The sequence below is a fragment of the Geospiza fortis genome, unplaced genomic scaffold (genome assembly GCF_000277835.1).
Source record: "Geospiza fortis unplaced genomic scaffold, GeoFor_1.0 scaffold1571, whole genome shotgun sequence".
Taxonomy (NCBI): Eukaryota; Metazoa; Chordata; class Aves; order Passeriformes; family Thraupidae; genus Geospiza; species Geospiza fortis.
The window spans coordinates 10,929-11,182 of NW_005054791.1; positions in this window are offsets into that span (position 1 = coordinate 10,929).

Here is a 254-nt window from a genome sequence, read left to right on the forward strand (position 1 = left end):
GGGGAGCCATGGCCGAGCTGGGAGAAATGGGGAAAACGGGGCAAAAACCGGGAAAAACAGGGTAAAAACTGGGGGGAAAGGGATTATATGGGGGTCTCTAAAGGCTGGGACCCTCCCAGAGGAGAAAATGGGGGGTGCGAGCACCAAAGTTCCCTCAGGGGAAAGCGGAGCCCAGAATTCCCTCAGAAGGGAAAGGTGAGGGGTGGAAGGCTCAAAATTCCCTCAAAAGATAAAAATGACGGATGGAAACCTCA